Here is an 837-nt window from a genome sequence, read left to right on the forward strand (position 1 = left end):
ATTACTATTAATATTGTCATTGTTATTGTTATTGTTGTTATTATTATCTTTATTATTGTTATACGAATTGTTCAAAGTTCTGATCCTACTTGCGTCTGCGCTGTTGGGGATACATGTAGATTTTTAAAAGGTACACAACCCAGTAAGATGCGTTGTTTTATTGTTTTAATGATTAAATAAGCTAAACCTGTCGTACCATATATCCATAAATGTATATCCTTCTAGAGGGCTTTTTTCTTTTGATTAGGCAATGGCTCAAGTGCAAAGCACTATGTATTTTAAATTCAAAATAATCTATACAACCAAATAAAAAAGACCCACGATAGATAAATGGGATATCCAATGACATTTTTTCCTGGAAGAAAAACAAACTTGAGGAGAAACGAGATCAAACAGGGAGCACACGCTAAGACTTCACGTTTCTGATCCAAGACGTGCCTACAAGGCTTTTGTGGGGAGAACTATTGGGGTGAAAAGTCGACCAATGCTGAAAGCAGAAAATTCAATAGCCTAAAAGCCTGGTTATCGCCAATTTCACACGCTCTTCTAGAAGCTTTCAATTCTAAAACCAGCACGAGACTATTCGAGAGTCATTTGCAACCCGCGATCTTCTAGGACCAATGTGCTTGATTGAAGGTGGAAATTTGTCGTCCACCCCCTTTCAGACACACGCACACACGAGTGCGTGCGCCAACACGTATGTGTGCGTACGCACGAACACACATACTCAGATACGCACGTACGCATGCATGCACGCACGCACGTACGCACGCACCCACGCACTAACTCATGTATTCACGCACACACACACACACACACACACACACACACACACAC

Source organism: Aplysia californica, unplaced genomic scaffold, assembly GCF_000002075.1.
Source record: "Aplysia californica isolate F4 #8 unplaced genomic scaffold, AplCal3.0 scaffold00048, whole genome shotgun sequence".
NCBI lineage: Eukaryota > Metazoa > Mollusca > Gastropoda > Aplysiida > Aplysiidae > Aplysia > Aplysia californica.